Below are 23,115 nucleotides of genomic sequence, written 5' to 3' on the forward strand. Positions count from 1 at the left end.
TTCTGACCTTTGGTGTAGAGCTTAGATAGAGTTATTACCTTAGCACCAGGTCCAGATCTACGAAGTTCAGATTCCTCCAGGTGGGTGTTGCTGGGATCTGGCTGCTGTGCTCCACTTCTTTTTGTGGCAGCCGTTAGAGTTGAGCCCTTTTTGTCAGTCTGTCAAGATGTTCTGCTCCTGAATCAGCTGGGTGGGTCTTGCCTCTAGCCTCTTTGCAGGGAGTTCTGCTGAAGGGTTCCGTGCTGGGCCTGCACTCTGGGTCGAATGAGGATCCGCGGGCCCTGGGCATTCTCACTCACTCCCCGGGCCTACGCTCCTGGTCTATTCAGGATCCGGCAGCCCCGGGTTGTCTCACTCACTCACCGGGCCTGAGCTCTGGGTCTATGAAAGGTAATTTTTTTAAAAAGAAAAAAAAATTTAATTAGGAAATTAGAGGGCAGATAGGAAAGGACTTCAGGTTAGGTGCCTGGAGGAGATGCAGTCTTATCAAGGATTTAGACTGGCTCACTCAGAAAGGTGAGAGCCAATTTTCTCTTTGTTCAGTGAGAAGAACGGTTTGTACTTATAGTGTTTAGACAAGATTTCATGACCTCTGAATAACTACTATAAACACAACAATATGCAGTGTATTAATTATTGTAACTGTCCTACTAACCTGTTTTTGAACCTCTTTCATTGCTATTTTATCTGTCTCATTAAAATGAATAAAAAACTTTAAAAAATATAAAAAATCTCAAAACTTCGGGGGAAAAAAAAGGGGAGAGCCAGGTTTTGTGCATTTGTTCCTTTGTTAATTCATTCATAATACCTGTTTGCAATACATAATGATTATATCCTTGTGGGAAGTTAGCACATTTAGATAACACATCTTATCTCTTCCCCTTCCTCTTCCATCTCTTGTTCCCCTTGGAAGGTAATTTTTGAATAGCAACAGTAAATACGAATTTTGAGTAATGGCAGTAATTATAGAGATTTGATAGGTCTTTTCAGAAAAGATTAAATATGTGCTTTAGAGGAAAATGGTGTTGGAAGGAGGAGTATGTTTCAATTTTGATCTAACATGTTGTCAATATTATATGGCAGACATGGTAGACGTGATGTAGTGAAGGGAGTGCATCAGCTGCCAATATCCTGTGTGGTAGGTGTGGAATCACTGTTGTGAATTAACATTCCTCTTTGGAAGAGTGTTTGATCCCCAAATGCAAGTGTCATTTTTTTTTTTTTTTTTCAGTAGTCTTGAATCTACTCTCAAATAAGCAGGCATCAGGCATGTGCAGTAAGAAAAAAAAAAAAAAAAAAAAAGGAAACGACTTTCTGTCCGTTGACAAAATATTCAAACGATAATAATGTGATAGTAAAATGGAATATTACAGTGAGTGAAAATGAATAATTTATATGTATCAACTTTGGTCAGTCTCATAAGTTTAAAACATTTTAAAAGAAGTCATAGGCCATTTAAATGCTAAAACATGTAAATACTGTGTGTTGTTCAGGAACAGATACATACGTATTGAAAAATAAATGCTCAGGAAAATAGCAAATTCATTTCCTTTGAGGAAGTGACTGAAGAGAAATACACAAATATTGGCATTTCTTCAGTTGAGGAGTAGAGTTTTATCACCTGTTTTTCTTTTTACATTTTAATACCTTAAATATGTGTATTTAAAAATTACATATAAAATGCATATCTAACTGTCTTAGTTACTCTTCTCTGGTTGCTGGGACAAATACCCGACACTCAAAATGAAGGAAGGAAAGGTTTATTTAGCTCACAGTTACTGGAGGTTTCAGTCCATACTCAGCTGGGTCCAACGCAGAGCAGCACAGAGCAGAAAGCAACCTTTCATGGTGGCAGCAAAGAGCAAGAGTGCAAGGGAGGGGTAGCAGCAGGTCAAGCAGCTAGCTTCTCTTCCCACCTTACATTGTAATGCAAATTACCTGCCCCAGGGTAGGGGAAGTACTCACACCTATGGGTACTTCCCAGTATTTACCCACCTATGGGTAATCCCAGCAGTACTAAGACCCATAATCCCAGCCTTGGATCACACATAATCCCAGTGGATCATGAGTTAACACAAACTCTAGAAGTCCTCACCCCATGACTGCATGAGCTTTGGGGGGACAACTAGACACAAACCATAACACTAACACTATAGAATTAAGTGGAATGTAGTATTTTCAGATTAAAATTCTACCTCAGCTGTTTTGTCACTTTATAGCCTAGCAAGAAGCTTAACTTTTCAAAAAGTATCCAAACGTACAATGTTGATTAAGCAACATGAATCATGACCATTTATTTACTTAGGAAATATTACCATTCATCAGTAACCCACAAAGTCACATATGAAAAAAATAAGCAAAGCACTTAAGATTAAAGAATACTTTTCCATTTTAAGAATACTTTTACAGTTGGGGAGATAGCTCAGCAGCATAAGTGCCTGCCTGGAAAACGCAAGGTCCTGAGTTCAATCTTGGTTTAAAAAAAAAAAAAAGAATACTTTTTCAATTAATACAGGTCGTTTATTTAACTGTGATTTTTGTGTGTGTATGTGTATTTAGGATTGACCCAGGGTCTTTGTGATGAGTATACTTTACTTTGTTTTCAGACAGAATCTTGCTGAATTACTCGTACTGGGGTTTAATTTGTAATTGCTTCTCAGAGTCCTGAGATTATAGGCATTTGATACCATGTCAGGCTGCAGTTCTTTTTAGCTAATTTAAAAACTCAAATGAGCCATTCAGAAACATTATGGGGAAGAGTTTTCCGATGTTTTGGTGAAGTTAGTCTGCAAGATATTTGTCAACTATATGTGTAGAAACCAGATACACTAGTTGATGCTCAAGTTGTGGCTTTCTCTCTCATTGGCCTTGGCTGTGCAGTGTGTATTCCTAAGTGTTGAATCAGTTAAAAAGGATTATTGAGTTTAGGTGAAAGACAGCATGAGCAGCTAGAAGCCACCTACTGTACATCATTTATTTCTTTAAAATGTACAGTATTTGAGGGACATAAAGAAGATATGTGGATTTTGTTTTTGTTATCAAAATACTAGGCTTTAAGGGCTGGCCAGATAGCTCAGTGGATTAAAGTGCCTGCTTCAGTAGACACAGCAACCAGGTTCCATCCCTGCCCCACTGAGATGCTTTGATTGAGACTGGACGTGGTGGCACATGCCTGTAATCCTAGTGCTTGGGAGGTTGAAAACAGGAGAATCACTACAAGTCCAATCTGTAGTGGGACCCTGTAGACCCTGTATTAACTAAATACATTAAAAAAAAAAAAAATACTGCTCTTTGGCAGATGAGAACAGAATCTTTTCTTGGTCAGAACATTTCTCATTAAAATGGAATATGGAAGTAGTTCTCTTTAATGTGGGAAGATAAACTAACTCCCAGAGGCAGGGTGATATGATTATTGTAAATTGTTTGACTTAGATTGTATACAGAAACCAATTGTTTCTTTTTCTCCTCAGCCTATCTCAGATGTTCCAGGAGGCAGATGGTCCCTACCTGGGCTGGAAGAGACCAGGGGGGTTGTTAGAGCAGCAGAGGGGCCTGAATCTTTTCTTGTGCCACAGGCCACTCAGCAGGAAAGCATGGTCCCAGGCTCCAACAGCCCACTGTTGCCCCCTGCATGCCTTTTGAAGTGCTTGTTGCCTAAGCTCAGGGTGGTGAAGGCTAAGCTCAGAACCAACGGGTACTTAGGACAGTACATAACCAAGTGACACAGGGAGACCTGAGATCCATGATGCTTTTCATCTATTTTGAAAGTTCTCTTTCTGCCTCAGACTCTTGTATTAATGCTTTGTGCTGTGTGATTCTCACATGCCTGACCAGCTCTCCTAGGTGTGGAACAGGGAAGTGTGGACCTGGTCAGTGCTCAGACTAGTAGCTTTTGGGTGTGTAGCTGCAGTTCTGGTACAAGTCATGTATGCAGTGAGCCCTCTTCCTCCCCATGGTTTTCCTGTCACTTTTGTCATTATTAAATTCCCATAATGTTTCTGGGCTCTGTAGGCTGTTTCTGGGCTCTGCTCTCTTCCAATGTATTTGCCAGTCTGGTTTGATTAAAACCTCAGGAATTCATTTTGAGTCTGGTTTTGTCACTGTAGTTTTAATAATTTGGAGGTACTGATGGACATTTATGCTTGATATAAAGTGAGATCCCTTTACCCTTTACAGTACATTAAAGGTCTATGTGATATTTTATTCTATTTGTAGTTGTGACCACAGTTTTCTACTTCAAAACTCAATAGAAAACTTTAGTTTAGTTGCCTTCCTCCCAGAGGTCATTGCTATAGACCTTATTGGTGTCATCTGTGTTCTTCCTGACTTCTACCTGCATAAACACATACTCTTACGCATGTTCCTATAGCAAGAGATAAGTTCACGTGAGCTGTGAGGTCATTTGGGAAGACTGGCATTTTTGCGGTACTGAACCATTTCTGGTGACAGGACCAGAAGAGACTGAAGCCTCAACCCAGCACTGTGTTCTCATTTTCTGTCTTTTTTATTATCACACAAACAACTTTAACACTTAAAATTATCCTAGTACTCATCTCTTGGAGGAAGAAGCCCTTCTCAGTTTCCTAGAAGGCCTTCATGGTGGACCTGAGACCTGGCTGTCCCAGCTGGGATTGCTTTGCTTCTGCCCATGACCTTCTTACTCTAGGTTATTTGGAAAGCTCGAGCTCTCTTTTATTTTTAATTATAGAAAGAGTAACTACTGTCTTGGTGGCATAAAATAATTAATTGTAGAGCCCTTGGTGACCTTTAATGTAGGCCCATTTGTCAAAAGAGTTTGCATTTGGTTGAAACCTTTTCCTGTGTTGGCAAAGCCTCTCCCTAATTTTTGCCTCTCGGTGGACTTGAGAAAGGGAGGAAGCGTTATACATTCTTTTATTCTTTGATAAATTTTCCTTTCGCTGGATCTTAATCTGATTTTTAGAAGGAAAAAATGCAGTTTTTAACATGTATTTTAACATTGTTTGCTCTGAGAAAATGATTTGTTGCTTAACTTTATAGTCTAATTATTCACTTATATATATTTAATTTGCGCTTGCTATATTTAGTTCTATACTACTTGCAAGATTAGAATTTTTACACTGGTCTCTTAAGCTTCCATTTTATTCAGAGGCCCTTCACAATTGTGATGCCAACTCAGTAGCCAGTAAGGCAGCCTCTGACATGAGCAACAGCAAACACTTCCCCAGCAGTAGGACCTCCTGCAAGTTGGCTGCTAGCGTGGGAATTTCCTGACCTGACTCTGAATCTGTACAAGATAAGGTTGAGCCAGATGATCCAAGATTTTTCCATCTCTCTTAGTTGGTTCTCCCGCAGCCTTTCCCACTGCCTGTGTCTTGGGCTTCCTTCCCTTTTGGTTGCTTTGCTGTTTTCAGTACCTTCTTTACCTCCCCTCTGTCTGCAGGTTCCCTTAGGTGACATTTAACAAGTAGGAATTCCATCCCTAGAGTTCTCTCACAACTGGGAGCTTTTAAAAGCAGTGCACATCCTGTCCGAATGCCAGAGGACCAACTACCTAGGGCTGTGTCTCTAAAGAGGTTGTGTTCCTCAATCTGAGCCAGTTTAGAAGCTTGGACACTCCCCACGCCTGAGTGATACCCTCATTTATGCGGCCCCTGCCTTGGGTAGGGCAGATAAAGACAGCAGCTAGCTGCAGCCTGTTGTTCCAGCTCTGCCGAGGGCTGCAGCTACAGGGATGTGAACACATGGGGGCAGCATCCTGCAGCTTTCCACCCTGCCTGAAAACAGGAACAAAGGCCTTTGGCTGCCCTGGACTGTGCCCCATTCCACAGGCAGCAAGTGTGGCTTGGGACTCTCTCTAGGTTAGTGAGAGGACAGGGGAATGCTGAGCAGCCTTGGGCTTGACAGGGCTGAGCCTTCTCAGTCCATCCAGGGTTCCTGGGCATGGAGCTGTGAATTCCATCCCTTGCCACACATGTAGCAGGCAGGTATTTTTATTGGAGGCTTAGAGGGGACTGAGTCATTAATGCAGAAAAATTGCAATTAGTTTAGGTTGCATTTTGAACCTGAAGAATGATTTTAAATTTATTTTTCTTATCCCACCTCCCCAAATATTAAAGACGTTTCTGTTATATGTATTTGTTTTCCTTTGGTTTTCTCTTCATCTTGGAAATTGAATTATAGCCCCTCATTTGTTGCTGGTTGAAAAAACCTTCATTATGGAAATACATGCTGTTTAGTGGCAATGAAACAGAACATAAGATATCACTAATACCCCAATCTCTGTGCAGTTACACACCATTGTCATGTCAGTAGTTTTATGTTTCCTAGACAACTGTTTTTTAAAAAATTTACAGCAATTCAGTACATAATTGTGTTAATGATCATATTTCAAAGGATTTGGATATATTGATTCATGTGCAGAATTGAAATAAAAATTGTTATTCCTTCACTGTTGTATCTAAATTTGTTTCATTACATGACTCTAATGTCTGGAAGAAATCAGATATGCTTTGAAAATCAAAGGTAAATTCTCTACCCCCTGGGGCTAAGCGTAGGGTGGAAGAATATTTTCTTTTGATCGCACCAGAAACAGCAATTAGTAGGTTTATTGTATAATGGTTGTTTTTCATCAAAGCTGTAGCCTTCAGTTTTTCTAAAATGACTATAGTAAGTTTTCATTTTTAGGATAATTCATATTTTCATTATATTTGCATACCTGTCATTAAATAATGCTATTAGGATCATTACATCTATTAATGGAATTGAAAGATACATCAAGCTAGATTCAACTAACATTTATCTAACACCTGTTACATGCTAGGTGTTAAGGAAGTCTTTTTTTTTTTTTTACTTTAAAGTTCACAACAAACTTCAGTGATAAATACATAATCATAATTTTGCAGATGAAAAAGTAGAGTTTTGCCCAACAAATTACACTACCCCAGCCATCCTTTATTAGCTGTGATTTTGTTTTCTGTGCATTTGTGTTGCTGAAATTATTTTAAATAGCTCTGTTGCTTATTCTCACTGTGATTTAAAAAGTGAAAATGCAGTGTTTGATATTCTGCTTCAAGCACCCATGTTTTGCATATTTCTTCTGGTCGAGTCCCTTCTCAGCTAGGCTGGAGCAGCTGGTAGTGGATGTAGGAAAGACTTCTTTAAAGGGGAAAAAGCCCGTGAACTGGACAGGGCAAAAAGGACTGTTCCTGGGAAGAAAGAGAAGCTGACAGTTTGTAAGTTTTGCCCTTGTAGGGTGGAGCCCCTTTGCTGTGCCTCCTCCAGCTTCCAACCCCTTGCTCACATCCCATGCCTCCTGAGGACATCTTAGTGCCTGCACCTCTGCTTAGCAAAGCTGTCTGGTCCCAGGTGCCCTTTTCTCTTTTCTGCCTGGTAGACTTGGATTCAGGTCATATCTCTCTGAAGCCTCCATGACAGCTCTACACAGTCATATCTGATTTTGCCTTCCTCTGCATTCTTCACATGTTTTCTAGTACATTCCTCTCAGAATGTTCCTTCCTGTTGTTTATGTTCTCCACTGGTGTCCATGAGCTCCAGGGGCCAGGATCGTGGTTCTTGGGGCACACGGTTCTCTGACTCGGGCTGGGTATACACAGTACCTATCACAAGGATGCATGTGCAGCAGGAATGACTAGGTGCTGCCCACCCCAGTGCTTCTTTGCATCTTCAGGACAGTAGGAGATACTCTTACCATTTGTCATTCATCTGCTGCCTTGGGTTATACACTGTGTGGGAAAGTTAAGGTATAACAAGTTAGAAAGATAGACTGGGGGTCCAGTTTATTGGCAAGCTTGAATTTCCAGCATATATTTCTGGTTTGTATCTTTTTGTCTTTCTGATATTCAGCATGTTCACCAACAATTAAGTTCTCTCCAATAGGCCACAATAATATAGAGATATAGAGGCAGCCAACCTATGTGTGGTGTATCCATGTGGATGTGTGTGTCTTTCATATGTAGATATGTTAATCTGCACAGACATGAGATAACGGAGTACCTTTCACAGTGTGAGATCTTACAGTTGCAGGTAGTATAATGTGATTGAACACAGACTTCTAAAAATATTGTTAGAATAACTGTAGTGTTTGCTGGATTTGAGTTTGGCCCATTTAAATCTAATTTCTGTATAGTTCTAACATAGCTACAGGATTTTTGTGGGGGTGCATAATAAATTTGAAAAACAATTCTGCAGTTAGACATGTTTGTAACTAAAATCAGATTTATTAAATTTATGTGACAATATAATACTTGTCCTTAAATCTCGAAGCATGTAGAAGATGACAGCTTATTAGTATAATTGTAGTAATTTAAGTTAATTGGTAATGAACACTAATGATACAAAAATATTTCTAAAACTCACAAAGGCATTACCAAATTTACATTTATTTTAAAATATGTTTGTAGCTTTGTCTTTTGTGTATATCTTAAACTTTTGCATCTATCCTATTTTATTTTCTCTGTTCTCCAGTACACCTTATTGATTTTTGGATTCTGAAAACAGGATGTGGAAAAGTGGAATGAAAGAGGAGCTGAACATTTGAACTCACCACTTTATCCCTCAAAAGTGAGGTTTTTATTTTTCTAACTAGGGAGCTATCCCCGCCTGGGTTACTCAGGATATCCTGGTGTGTACCTGTAGTCTTGAAGTTCACTAACAGTGGCCTTTCACTTTGGAAAAACCTAGGTTGGATGATGATTTCTTTGTAGTCACTTTTGTTGTGACTGTTGTATTTTGTCCTTAATTTATGGTTTGATTTTAATGCTTCTGGTACTTGTTTTTTTAACCACACTCTGCCGTAATTTTAAATGGTTTAATGTGGAAGCCACATAATATTTCATGTCTATTAATTAATAGCTGGCTTTTACATATTTAAAATTGTTCTTAAAATATAAGTCAACAATAAAGTGCTACCCTGTATCTCCTGCCAGTTTAAACCATGGACTCTATAAATTTCTTAGAGACTGACATTGAATTCATTTTTGTGTCTCAGTGTCTAGTAATAGCCCTTGAACAAAGTAAGTGCTCAATAAATAGTTATGGAATGGATTGTGGCTTTCTCAGAATGGAAGTTTATCCCAGGGAGGAGGGGCTTAGATTGCGTTGGGGGCGAGGATCTAGTCTGTGTCCTGAGTTCCAGTTCTCTTGTCTTGTGAAGTAAGTTTTCCCAGATGGGTTTTCAGTAAACTGAGTAAGTTAAAGTTCTTTCTGTAAGATTCCACTGCGACTGAGTCAGAAGGCAAAGGAGCTTCAAGTACCCACAGAGACAGCAGCCTGGCTTGGCTGCATGGCCACAGCAGTGCTGGTGCTAGCCCTGTCCTGCAGCTAGAAGAGGGCCCCAGGTGGGTTCGAACAGACCAAATGGGACAGTAGTGGGAAGGGCATGCATAGAATTCTTGAAGTCGAAGATTTTTATGAGCATATTCAGATGATTGAGTTATATACATTTGTAAAGAATGGGTTTGTTTTAACTTGAAGTAGGCAAAGCCAGGTGTATTCAGTAACATTCTGAGTTAGAAGCCAAGAAAATAAAGAATGACCTTTTTAGGATTTGAGTGTGCTCTGTGCTCTGATAGGCTATTAACAATGCCTAATAAAATGTGTCTTTTTTACTTTGCCAAGTTTTTCTCTTCTAGCTAAGTGCCTCTGAGTTTAGGGATAAGGACAAGTTAGCTCTGTTAAATGTAATAATGCTACAGATTCTTGTGAGTAAACATCTGGATAATTGAGATGTATAGTTATCTTCAACTTTGTGTTTGAAGTCTAAGGGTTGCTTCTCTGCAAAGTTGGAAGAGGATACGAGTATACAGAAGGAAAACTGGAGAAAATGAATACAAACACTCTAGATCCTGAGTTGCTCGTAACTGCTTAGCACTGTATCTAGCACCCAATAATGCTCAGTAAATATCAGTTGAATCCAAATGTATTTTTTCACCAAGGTCTCTGTTAAGTATAATTAATCATTAATCCACTGGTCCATTTTTATGATCCAGTAGTCACAAACCATAGCTTAATCCCAAGGTGGTTTTTTCTTGTCCCTTTATAAATTACATAATTTGATTTTTTTTTTCTAATTTTAGGAGTAGTTACCATTTTTTTTTTATTAACGAATTTAGCTGGTACATTTTTGCTCATTTCATTTTAACAAATAATACCAACTTATTATAAAAACCCAGACACTAATAAAAATGTCAAAGTAAAATGAAGTTGCTTGTTCTCTGCTGCCACTTCTGTATCCTTCCCAAGATTTTCCTTACATGTGCACAGGTACTTTCCCCACTTCCTTTTACACAAGTGTTGCTGGATGTATTGTGAATTGGTTTAGCTCAGCAGCTGTGTACTGAACGCTTGCTCACACAGTGTTCAGAGGCCCTCTGCGCTGAGTGTGGATGAGCTCTGCCATGGGCTGCTTTCTTTCTCTTTTGACACTTTCACATTCATTCCTGGTGCTAAACCATTTATCAGTACCCGAGGGTTTCCCAGCCCCGGATGTTGTGAAACCCAAATGAAGTTCTATTAAAGCACTTATTTTTTTTCAAAGTTTTATTGATAAACAGATAGCAATGAGACAGTTTCAAATCAAATCGGAAGTACAGTTTCAACAAATAATACACTGTATATGTTCTTCTTAGTGGTAAAGCACTTATTATTAAAGCCTGAAGCAATAAAATATGACCACCATGGTTACTAATAATTGCTTATCTGTGAGGAATTCTACTTTTTTTATCATTGCTAAAGATTCATCTGTTTACTTTTGTATGCAGCACGCCCAACCTTTGCCTCAACAGATAAATATATATATATATATATATATATATATATATATATATAAATAAAAACAGGATATATATATATATATTTTTCTCATTAGATACAAGTATCTAATGTCTGTGTCTCAGTGTCTAGCAATATCCCTTGAACAAAGTAAGTGCTCAATAAATACTTTGGATTATGGCTTTCTTAGAGTGGAAGTTTATCCCAGGAAGGAGGGGCTTAGATTGCATTGGGGTGGAGGAGCTAGTCTGTGTCCTGAATTTCATTGAATTCTAACAATCCTCCTCTTCCCTGTTCCTGGCTATATCTGATCTCTGAGAATAGTACTGTAAATATCATTAAGTTTATATGTGTTTTATAGACTACCATTTCTCATGATTTATATTCCATTCCCAATGTTCTCATTACTTTATCACTTAATTACAACTGGAGATTTTAACTCAGCCATAAATACAAAGTTCTTTTTTTGTTGGAAAGACCACAGATAACTCTTGAAAACTTACTTTCAAGTTTGATCACATAGTTTCCACGTGTTCTCTAAGAAACTGAGTGTGAGGGCCTTTTTTGAAACCTCAGCACATTTCTAATCCTGTGTGGACAAATATAACTTAAGGTTGACTAGCCTGAAGTGATCTTGGTAAAATGCTGAAACAGAGCTGGATTAAAGCCTCCCTTCTTCCTGCCCCCATCCAAACACTGGAATAAATGAGTGGGAATTTCATGTTCAAAGCCATTTTTAATTCTACCACCTTATATTTTCATTGCACTTTGTGCTTTTCAGATTGCTTTTATCCATAGTATTTGATCTGTCCAATCTGCTTGTTAGCTTCTGTAGTTCAGAGGCCAGTAATGGTTAAGTTGGAAGCAATAGCTATTAAAATAAAAGTTTGAAAACTTCAGAATTGTGTCCAGGTGTTTTACATTGGCTGTATCTGAATGGTGAAACCTTAAACTTTCTTTTCTGTAAAAAAAAAAAAAAAATTGCTTAAAGTAATCTTAGAAATTAGCAACTGTAGATTTTTTGAGGTTTGTTGCTTTTTTCTCCTATTTTATGATAAAAGTATGTAACTTACAGCATTGTGGATAATGTATAATACATATGGGGAATTTTATAAAAGTAGCTGAAGAAAAAGAATGGGGTGAAGAATGTTCAGTTTCTGTAAGTACATGAGATGAACCAAGTGAATTTTAAACAATTTTCAGGTCAGAAAGCCTGCTTCTCCCTCACATCCTTTTTCTTTCTCTTTTCCTCTTTTTGTTTTGTCCTATTTATCCCTTTTCTAAGTGGTGCTGGGGATTGAACCCAGGATCTTACATATCTTAAACAAATGCTCTACCACTGAGCTATCACCCCAGATCCTGTGCTTCTAAACTTTTTATTTTGAGACAAGGTTTCACTAAGTTGTCCATGCTAGGCTCAAACTTGTGATGATCCTATCAGCTTTCTGAGTGACTGGTTTTATAGGCAAGCATCTCTATACCCATCTACTGCTTGAGTATACCAAAGATGTGAAAGACAATGAATGTGCTCATACACATTTGATTATATATACATATATCTGTTTCTGTGTAGTGCAAAATACATATGTGTATAATATGCCTATTAAAGAGCTGTTTTTGCTTTTATTATTGAAGAAATAGAAAAAAACATGATACAAAAAAGAAAACTCTGTACCATGATTTTACTTGTTAACCCTTATATCGCGTGTATTACATATCACCAAAATTAGGTATAAAAAAATGCAGTTAGATTAAAATATCCATCTCTTTTCTATTCATCATGGAACTAGAATCTAGGGCCTCACTCTACCACTGAGCTGTACCTCAAGCTTTTTTTGAGAGAGGGTCTTGTTCAGTTGTCCAGCCTGGCTTCCCACTTGTTATCCTTCTGCCTCTGCCTCCCCAGTAGCCAGGTTTATAGCTGTGCACCACCATACCTGATCCTTTCGCTTTTATTTTTGGAGATGCAAGATTTGAGCAGACACTTGTTATGGAGCAGAATCCTTCACCACTCAGAAAACAAACATGGACATGTCCTTGTTTGGAATACAGACAAGACACATTAAAAAATTCCACATTTCAAAAGACTAATACTAGTTTCCCCAAAAGCAGCTAGACTTGTTTGAAACCCTTCTTTTACAAAACAAGAGAAAACTTAGGAAAGTGAGTTAATATTCAAAATATAATCAGGAGGACATTGAATTTATTAAAATCAGAGAAGATAATCAAAATAAACAAAGAGAACAAAAATGCTCTATAAAAAAGTGGGGCTGGGGAGATAACTCAGCAGCATAAGTGCCTGCCTGGCAAGTGCAAGATCCTGAGTTTAATTCTGGGTATAAAAAACAAAGAAAAAGGAAAAACACTGCAGTAGTTCCAATGCTACTTCCTTCATAAGGTGAAATATAATAGATACCATCTGTGTGACCACTCTTAAAAGCAGATCAAAAATTGCTTATGTAAGAGGTAAAGTGGCCAAGGTATGTGATTTCAGTTCCAGGAAATAGTAAACAGCATCCCTCTAGAAATCAGCCTAAAATCACTGCAGGCTGAAGCTGCACAGTATACAGTGCTCCCGCGTAATATCACCTGGCTCATTGGACCTGCAGTCAGGTGGCTCTGGGTGACATTTGTGTCAGTGATTCCATAGATTATAATAAGTGAAAGTCACTATGGCCTACTGACGTCATAGCCACCCTGACATCGTAGCACCACTCATTGCTCTTACGTCTGTGGTGATGTTCTGAGTGATCCCATGTGTTGCTAGTCGTATAAAAGCATAGCACAGCTGGTTATGTATGGTGCATAACACTTGATAGTGGTAACCAATCACTGTGTTACTGGTTCATGTACTTAGCGCACTCTGCTGTCTCCTTTAATATTGCAAGTGTCGCAAGGGGTACCATGTCACGCTAGCATGGCTTGATGTGCTCAGTTACATCTCCTCACTGTGTGAGAGTCACACCAGGTGGTTCATTTGGCCCAGCTAGATTTAAGTCTGAGTTGGGATGTCTGTGCTGTGACGGGGCCTGTTCAGTGACTGGTGACTCCCTGTGCAGCACTTGAGCTTTTAGTTGCAGGGGCCTATGATTTGGAGAAAGCCGGCCTCAGTGGTAAGGAGGACCCGAGTACTGTAAAGGCAGTAGTCCGGAGACATGGAGTCCAGCACATCCAGAGTCTCATGAGCAGCATCCCCCAAGCAAAACAAGAGCTAGATCTGGAGAGGCATCTGCGGCCCTGCAGTGCCTGAGGTAGGCATACTATCAGCACACAAGAGCTGGTTGTTAAATGGGCAGGATTGTGTAAACCACTTGTTAAACTTAGGTACCACTGAGGATCAGATCACAGGAATTTGTGATGGAGTTAATCCTGTTAAAATTAAAGGTAATACTTTAAAAGGATTTAAAAAAATAACTGCCTGGTACTTCTGGCAGTAGCAAAGCATGGCGAACCTGAAACACCCAGTATTTGGAAACAAGTGCTGAGTGGCTAGAGAAGCCATTCCTATGCCTTGTTTTTTTTTTGTTTTGTTTTGTTTTGTTTTGTTTTTTCTTTTTGGTGGAACCAGGGATTGAACTCAGGCCTTTGTGCTTGCCAGGGAAGCGCTTATTCTACTGAGCCATCTTCCTGGCTTCTCCTATGCCTTTTTGTATAGTTAAAGAGGTATGTATAAGTGTCTATGATATAGTTGAATAGTGTGTTGCTAGTGAGCTATACATCTAGGCTAGAATATTTTTATTTTATTAATGACCTTTTTCCCTGTTACCATCTGGCTTCATACCCTACATTGTACGGTTATTAACTACAAGTGGTAAGGAGGATGCCTATGTGGATTTAAAGACTAACCTAGGTAAGAATTCTGCATAGCAAAGCCTTGACCATGTAAATCTGGGTCCAGAACTGTAAGTATGAAAAACATGCCTTTGCTTTTATTATTTAATGAGGGGGAAAGTTAACCATTCATTCCTCTGGTGAAATTGGAGAAAGAACAACTCTCCACAAAGATGTTTAAAAAAAAAAAAAGTAAGATGTTAATAAATTAAAAGCAAAAGTTAAAATTTTAACAAAATGCAGGAGAATTAATAGATAAATAGCAGATATGTTTAAAAAGATCAGTGCAGCAGATTAGTTTCTTATTGAGGGAAGGGGAAAATACATTGAGAATTAGTAGAAATAAATTAAGTGCTGGAGAAACAGTTTGGTTGGGCATGAGGAGTCCCCAAGGTCTGTGCACCAATGTGGCTGGGTCTCCTGTTTACTCTGCCTTGAAGTATGGACCCTGTTTTGTGGGCTGGTCCTAGTATGAGGTTCTAAAGTGGGACTTATGGGAATCTGCCTCTTTCTCAGAAGGAAACTCACTTAATTAACCCTCATTTCCAACAGTAAACTGAACAAGTCAGCCTGATTGCCAGGTTCTGCCTTTCTCATTGTTAGAGTAACTCCCTGAAGCTGCTTCTGTCTCCTGGGTCACATAGAGGTTGCCGTGAAGCGAAGCATGGTTTCACCCTGCCATCAGCTCCCCTGGACTCCCGTGGCTCCCAACCCCCAGATGGAGTTTACTGTTTAGGCTCCTGCCAGTCTCAACTATATATCTTTTGCATTGTAATACAGCAGTCAGGCATTGCCAAGCTAGATCTGTATGATAGTGATTTTCCTAACAGTCTGAAAAGGTGGTGAGATATTTCCATGGAAAGTGATTCTGAGCTGTTGATTATGATAGTCTAGGTCACTTTTCTCACTTGCTGCTGTAGGCCATTTCACATCTCCACTTGCCTCTGAGGTCTCTGGTGCCCTAGCCCCATAGGAAGTGTACTGTAAGCAAAGGGTAGGGGCATCTCCAGCCACCCTGACAGCTAAGCCTTCTAACTCAGATGTTCTGCTCTAGGACTGTTAAGAGAACCTGGCACAGTTGTCCTCAGTAGACTTCACAGTGGTTTTTATTTTATAGGGAATCCTGGGCTTGGTTTTGTTTTCATGTTGGCTTCATTAACTCCCTAAGAAATTTAGCCAGCTGCCAATCGACCCTATTCATAGAGAACAGGGGCCCTATTGTAAACCCAGTGGTAATATTCAAAATGGCTAAACACTTAGCAGCTCTGAGCTACAAATACACTCTGCCAGACCATCCTTGGAACCTTTGTTATTACATTATCTTCCAACTCCATCAGATTCAGGACTGGTGGCACAAGTTCCCGCCTAACCTGTTCTCAGCTGCCTGTGACCCACCCTGTGCCACAGGATGTGACATATTCCGTACAGCAGGGATGAATGAGACAGCAACTATTAATAATGAAGGTACCCAAAGTGGTGTCGTGACACTGCCATCTAAGGAGCAAGTGTTTTCCCCCAGGAATGAGATTAACTTCCCGGGGAAACGAGAGAGCAAGCTGCCTGATAAAAGTCATATTTCACAACCGAGTTTATTTCTGTCCTGTGTGTTTGAAGAGTTAGGCAGATGTACCCTGGAAAATGCTTTGAGTTACTAAAGAGCACAAAGCTTACATGAAGGACAGAATTACTGAAAAATATGGCTATCAGCTGTTCTTTCTACCACATTTGAGAAAATAATACATTTTGCTACTTAATATGTAGCCAGTGGGCTTCCATAGTAAAATTCTCTGGACAAGTCCTGGCTTAGTTTTGCTGTCTCCCTCCCACATAACCTTGGGATAAGTGAGCTGTTGCCTCTGAGTTCCCTTTTCTTCTCTCTATTCTTTGTCACCTGCAGACCTCTTTGTTTTCTTTCCTCTTGGTGCCTGGGCCACTCTGACCTTGGCATGAAGCTGGGTGAAGTTGGATGGCATTCTCCTTCCCTGTTGTTTGTCTGCTGTTGCTTTCACTGGCTGACTGCTCTGGTGATTGAACCTGACTTCAGACTATGTTTTGGCTCTGTGTTCTTCAGACCTGTAAAATAAGATTTATAAGCAGCTTACCTGACTCTTCTGCCAAACTTGTCCATCCTAATAGAGTAATATTTCAGATGTGGCTGACCATTGTCAAGACTCCTTACTCTGCTTCATGAAAGATAACCTGAGTTAGCAGCTGCCCCAACTGTTCACTTACAACAAATCTATTGTCAGCCACAAACTGAAGACCTTTTACGCAAATAGCTACCTAGAAATGTAGCTATGTAAGATTTTTTAAAATTTCTAACTGCATTACTTTATGCTATTAAATTTATACTCATGGAGGGAACTGGAAAATTTTTAAAAGTTTTATGCAAAGAAAAATGTTGGAAATGGTAGAATAGCTAGCTTTTAAATACTTAAAGACTTGTTTTATTCCAGAGCATAAAACTAGAGGCAGCAGTGTTACAAGGAATGTGAAGTGAACCGAACACAATAAAGCCAGGAAGAGCCTGAGGGGTGGAAGCGCTGGCATATTCATTTGCTGCCAGAAGACTTGTTCTGCAGGAGAGATTATAATGAATGAGTGAATTCATGTATAACTATATTAGAATTTGTGCTCTTCATCAGAGAAATGGGTGCCTTGGCCCTTTTGTCTTAGGGAGATGGTGAAAGATTCCACATTATAGGCAAGTTGTTCTAAAAGAGACTGTCAGCCTTCCTACAGTTCTAGAGTGCTGCTTCTCATGATTAATTGTGCTTTTCACTATTGTCGCTGAGGACAGTAAATCTGTTCTAGATCAGATAAGTGGTGCCTTTTCCTTCCCATCTCTGAGTATAGTCACAGTTTATCATAAGTGATCAGTAGAGGCTTTAAAAGTTATTTCTCTAAGTTCATGTGCAAAATGCAGAAGTACAAATTATCTTCTATCTGGTCATTTTGACACTGTCACTTAAATTCACAACAAACAAAAGATTTTAGAGTTTTATATTACCATAAAGGAATGGAAAGGAAAAAAAAAAAAAACTTGCTGATAAGGTCATAAAACCCTAGATCTGTATTGGTGAAATCTATGGCATACCTGCCACAGCCAGCTGTTTGTAACGTTAAAGCTCTAAAAGGTACTCCATCACTGCCCTAGGTGTTTAAAGCTCAGTGGAACTTGGAATAACGTTTTATCAATTCTGTATTCTTTAGGAAAGGAGAGAAGGGAAATGGAAAGTAAAAAGAAGTAAGTTGTGTTATATACAGGTACCAGCTCCCCACAGTGAATGTGATCATTATGTACTGCAAAATGTGTAATAAACTTTTTTAAAAAATTAAATAAGGGCTGGCCAAATAGCTCAGCGGATTAAAGCGCCTGCTTAGGCAGATACAGCGGCCAGGGTTTGATTCCAGGTGTGCTGTGCTGGCCCCCCTTGGGGCGCACTGAGATGGTGATTGAGACTGGGTGTGGTGACACGTGCCTGTAATCCCAGCACTTGGGAGGCTGAACACAGGCGGATCACTAGGAGTATGATCTACGTAGTGAGACCCTGTACTAAAATACCAAAAAAAAAAAAAAAAAAAAAATTAAAAATTAAATGAGAAAATTGAAAAATAATTTAGCTGATATTCTTGATAACTGATTGATTTTGGAAAAATGTTTGCTCATGTGTATCTCCTTTCCAAATAGATGAAAGTCTAACAAGTGCTTCTTTTGTTAAGTGGGAAGAGATTTTACTGTTAATAATATTTTATTGTGCCTTGTTTTTTTCAAAAAAACAAAATATATCAGACTTTTGTTAATATTATGTCTCCTTTAGCAAAATCTGTTATCACACTCAGTTTTGCCATGTTCTTTCTTATCTTTGAATATATTTTATGCCTATATCACATTTTTTAAAAAAATTAGTCCTCTACTGGACACTCTATGGTCATAATTATTTCCCATGTCAGTTTTCCAGTGACTGTCATTATATTTTATCATAGTAGTAGGGTTTTATTTGGGGGTGACTTTGTGCTTCATTTTAGTCAACATTTCACATAGAAAGGGGTTCATTCAGCAGTGGGTGCCAGGACAGAAGGTCTGGTGCTGGGGTGAGGAGATGCAGTAAGGCCATTGGGAGGAGCAGGCCTAGGGGAGACGAGAGAATAAAAGCAGTGCAGCCTGATGGCCGTAGAGTGGAGGCCCAAGAGTCTCTGTGCTGCCAGCAGAGTGGGAGCTGCGAGGACGTGCAGTGAGCTCCCTCCTGGCTGCTCATCCTTTGTTTGTCCGTGGGGGTTCTAGTGTCACCTGTATGGAGGTATTTGTAGAGGAGGCACCTGAAGATTACATGCGCAGCTGTTCACCCTTGTTTGGAGCTGATTCTAGACATGAACATCAATCAGGTCTTTAGGAATGAATGCTGCCTCTTCCCCCACCCTACTGCACCCCATCTCTATGGGCTACCAGCTGTGCTTCTGTTCCTACCACTTCTGCCTGTATCAGCCAGAAGACCACTATTACATTTCCTTTAGACATGTGGATGAGATTCCATGGCCGTGGAAAGGAGTGGAAGTTTTATGACTATTTCTTGACCTTTGAAAAGGTGACCTTCTTAACTGGGAAAGGAAACACGGCCCAAAGCACAACCCTAGGCTAGGAGGGTGGGAGGTGGGAACTGGAAGCTGGGGTTCTCCCAGACCGTGGGAGCTCCAAGGTCAGGGTCAGCTTTGTGCACTCACCTCCATACTCTCCGAGGGTTTGTTGGAGTTAACATTTTGTGATTCTGCCCTTAAGTCTGGAACAGTGTTGTTTTGCTAACTAAAAAATGTTTAGCAAAGCTATAGAGATCTCTTAAGGAAAGCAGACTGTTGTAGAGATTTTGTTTACCTGGTATGGTGCTGGGTCTGGAAACCAGGCAGCTTTTGTGACTGTATCTCCCCAAGGGCTCTTGCCACAGTATATGTGTACTCAGTGGTCAGCTTCCTCTTCTGCCACCCAAGCCATATATGACCAGCCCCTGTCTTCATGGAGAGCAGTAGTGCCACATTAAGTACCAGGGACTGGTTTCACATTATCTTGTGGAGTGCAGAGGAGGTCAGCCCCTTGGTAGGACAGACCTGTGAAGGTAAGTGAGGCACCTTCACAGGAAGAAGGAACCAGCCATGATGGGTAGTCAACAGCCAGATCTGCTTCTAAGACCCTGTGGAGTTGGCTGCCCTGACAGTGCTACAGTCTGAATGCTTGTGGCAAGTGTGAACTCCTGGGTTCCTGAGAAACAGCCTCAGGCTTCCCAGATCAGCCAAAGAGCACTTTTCACAGGTGGAATTTAAAAAGCCGTCAGTAAAAGGTGGTAGCTGTTAGTGGAACTGTCTGTGGTAGCAGCCAGCCTAGCTGGGCAGCTGCGAGAAAATGTTTTATATGAGTGCTTTGATTACATGAGTGCTTCTTCAGGTTGTTCCATCTTCATTTTTTATTTTTGTCACAGTGGGATTTGTTAGTTTCCAATAGGTTTCACTTGAGACTGGGCTTGTTAAAAATCATAGGTATGCTTATTTGACAAACTATTCCCCAGTGCCCCTTACAGAGTAAAGGAACTTCTCACATCTTGTGAATCTCCCACTTTGGGCCAATTAGAAGTGATACTCTTGTATTTCGGGGGTCCTTTTCCAGAGATCCATGTACATAAGGCCATCGTGTCACATATTGTGGAGATTTTAAATTTGAAATGACCTTCCTGTCACCATGCCAATCTATTTTGCCACACATTTGCTCTGGTTTTCTCAGAGCCAGAGGAGCGTGTCCCGTGATGTGAGCTTCAGGTTGTGACTGTGGTGGTCCTGCAGTTAGATTTCAGCAGTGGTCGATGGTAAGAGTGCAAGCAGAGATGGGGAAGTGCTTTGGGAGATTTGTTAGGTGCTTTATATGAGTAAAGGCGGCAGGCAGTACAGAAGCATGTGGTGTGTGCTGGGATTGTTTTGTTTTCCCAAAAAATGAAGACCAAAACTAAAGAGTAGTTTTTCTGAACTTTGTTGATCATCTGCCAGTGAGAATTTTAAAAGGCCTAAATTCTGTATGAACCACAGTGGCAAGAACCAGCGAGTGGACAGATACGCAGCCAGGAGGTATCTGTCTTGCTTGAATAAGGAAGTAATTTGGCTAATGCCAGAGATGTTGCAGAGAATGTGTTTAAGGTCTTTGCAGATGCATTTTATTAGTCATTGGAGGATGTGGAGGTAAAAGAAACAGGCAAACCACGTGCTCTTTCTTTTGTTGCCAGTTCATTTTTAAAGGCTCCAAAAGGATTTGTCTTTATTAGTTGCAGTTATTGGCATCTCTAAAAGACTCAGAAACACTTAAAATATCTGTATATATTGTGTCAGATAACTTTTAAGTAAACTTTCATTGGTGCATACCATGCATATAGAAACATACGCAAATCTGAAATGCACAGCTTGATGAACTTTTGTTAACTGAACAAACACCAGTGCAGTTACCATCCAGAGCAGAGCAGAACCGTCATCCTTCTGCTTCCCCTTGCACTGGGAGCCTCACGGCAACAACTCTCTAGACTTCTAGCCGCATGAATTAGACTTGCCTAGATTTGAAGTTCTGTATAGATTGAATCGTATGGAAGGTACTCAGTGTTGACTTATTTTATACAATATTCAGTTACGAGACTCATTCATATCATTGTGTATGGTTGCAATTTGTTCATTTTGATTATACTACTACCAAGATTTAATCATCACCTCATCTGTCAGTGGATATTTACATAAATTCCATTTTAGCTGTTACGAATATTGTTGCTATGAATATTCTTATACATCCTTGGATGAACTTGCATAAAAATTTCTGTTGGAAGAGAAATTGCTGAGCCATAGCATAGGTACACACTCAAGCTCAGTGGAATGTACTAAGTTGTGTTTCTACCTTGGTGTCTGATGCTTCCACTTGCTTATGTTTTTACCCACTCTTATTTTTGTTTCCATTTTTGCTTGAGCCATTCGTGTGTGTATGGAGTAATATCCAGTATGGGTTCTCCTAAAGACTAGTAAAGTTAAGCTCCTTTTCATTTGTTTTTTGACCATTGATTCATACATGTTTGTGAAAAGCCTATTTAGTCCTTTCTCACCTCTTAAGAATATTCTCTACCTTCCTGGATTCTAATTTCTAGACATTCCTTATGTGTCCTGCGTAAAAGTCCATGGTTGGGTGCACATAATATATCATGGATATGTGTATCAAAGGCTTTTTTCTATTCTGATTTATCTTTTTACTTTCTAATGATGTCTTTTGATGACTAGAAGTCCTAATTTTAACTAAAACTTAGGATTTTTTAGGGTTTTTGTTGTTGTTATTAGTGCCTTGTGTGACTTGTTGAAGAAATATTTTCTTACTCCACAGTCAGAGATGTCCTGGGTTGCCCTTCTATAAGGATTTTGTTTTCCTTATCAACTGCAGTGGGTTTTGTGAGAAAGTGAGGTGCGAGGGAGGATGGGCTGTTTTCCCAGTGTGGGTGTGCACTTGGCTTGGAACTGGCACTGCACTGTGCTGTCACCTTCACCAGTGTGCTTTTATGTGGTTGATATTCATTTGATTTCATTAATGGAAACTCCTAAAAAATTCAGAAGTCCTTGTAGCTTGGATCTATTAAAATACTTTTCATGGTAAAAATTGCAGTTTTTTTTTTTAATTTTAAAAAGATCACAGCTATTTCAGCCATTCTTTATTTTTATGCAATCCTATTTATATAGAACTTTATATTTACTTATTGCTAAGTAGACTGTCTTCAACATTCAGTTTAATCAGTGACTATAATACTGTTTTGATAGAGATATCTACTAGCCAGACTTCTGTTGTTGGACATAGGAAGTGTATTGGACCTGTCATAATACCAGAGGGTAACAAGAGTGGCTGTACCAATTTTGGGCCCACAACTTTAGTTATTTTCACTTTAAATTCAGTCCTTTAGTATAGATCTCTTTGTTCATGATAAGGGTTTCCATTGTTATAAATACTAACATTAACCAACAGTGTTTTTGTAGTATAATAAAATTAAAACCCTTAATTACAATAAAATCTCATTAATATTTCAGCTGGTATTAATACCAAGAAGTCTACCTGAAGATCTGATTCTTACTTCATTGGTCTACTCATTGAGAAAGAAATGTGAATGTTGTTTATAATTTAGTCTACAGTAACCAGCATAGTTCTAAAATTTGCTGCTTCTCAGTAGAAGTAATGGCATGCACTGGAAAAAGTATTGGCTTGAATTGACTTGACCATTTGCTTAAAAATTATTTAGTATTATCATATTGGCGCTTTGCTCCTTAGGCATTACGTTTATTCAGAATAAATAAATACATACTCAGCAGTACTATGACTGAGTTTTTAAAATGCTGTAAGGAGAATGATACTGAGTTACAGTTAGGAAGGAGCGAGTAATTCTAGTATGGTATTGCACAGTAAGGTGACTGTAGATCACAATATGTACTTTATATTTCAGACAGCTAGAAAAAAGGATTTTTTTT

The 23,115-nt window shown here is 39.4% G+C and overlaps 1 protein-coding gene and 1 long non-coding RNA gene across 2 annotated transcripts in view; one reads left to right on the forward strand and one right to left on the reverse strand.

Moving 5' to 3' along the window:
- Nucleotides 1–23,115, forward strand: part of Efl1 (elongation factor like GTPase 1) — a 150,699-nt gene that overhangs the window by 84,531 nt on the left and 43,053 nt on the right.
- LOC111815589 overlaps nt 16,559–23,115 on the reverse strand; it is a 13,313-nt gene continuing 6,756 nt past the window's right edge. The window contains exon 3 of the long non-coding RNA XR_002820267.1: nt 16,559–16,674. This is a non-coding gene — a long non-coding RNA (uncharacterized LOC111815589). The remainder of the gene's footprint in view (nt 16,675–23,115) is intronic.

The sequence above is a fragment of the Octodon degus genome, unplaced genomic scaffold (assembly GCF_000260255.1).
Source record: "Octodon degus isolate 3935 unplaced genomic scaffold, OctDeg1.0 scaffold00002, whole genome shotgun sequence".
Taxonomy (NCBI): Eukaryota; Metazoa; Chordata; class Mammalia; order Rodentia; family Octodontidae; genus Octodon; species Octodon degus.